Source organism: Passer montanus, unplaced genomic scaffold (genome assembly GCF_014805655.1).
Source record: "Passer montanus isolate IOZ18808 unplaced genomic scaffold, ASM1480565v1 scaffold10, whole genome shotgun sequence".
In the NCBI taxonomy this organism is placed as follows: domain Eukaryota; kingdom Metazoa; phylum Chordata; class Aves; order Passeriformes; family Passeridae; genus Passer; species Passer montanus.
Window position 1 is genome coordinate 736,795 of NW_024356505.1, and position 392 is coordinate 737,186.

Below are 392 nucleotides of genomic sequence, written 5' to 3' on the forward strand. Positions count from 1 at the left end.
GCTCCGGGGCCGGGCTCGCGCCGGCCCATGGGGCCCCGCCCTTCCGCGTGCGGGCAGCGCCGGGGTCCGTGAGGGGCGGAGCGCGGTGGGCGCCCGCCGGGAGCCGTGTGCCCAGCGGGGCGGGAGAGGTGGTCCTGCCCCTCCGCTCAGCCCTAGTGAGGCCGCGTGTGGAGTGCTGTGTCCAGGTCCGGGTTGATCAGGACAAGAAGGGCGAGCTGCTGGAGAGGGGGCAGTGGAAGGCCGCAAAGATGATGAGGGGACTGGAGCATCGCTTTATGAGGGCAGGAGGGACTGCAGGAGCTGGGCCTGTTCAATCTAAAGACACAAATTGGGTGGTCTCATAAATTTACACAAATGCCTCCAAGGCAGGTGCCAAGAGATTTCCAGGTTCT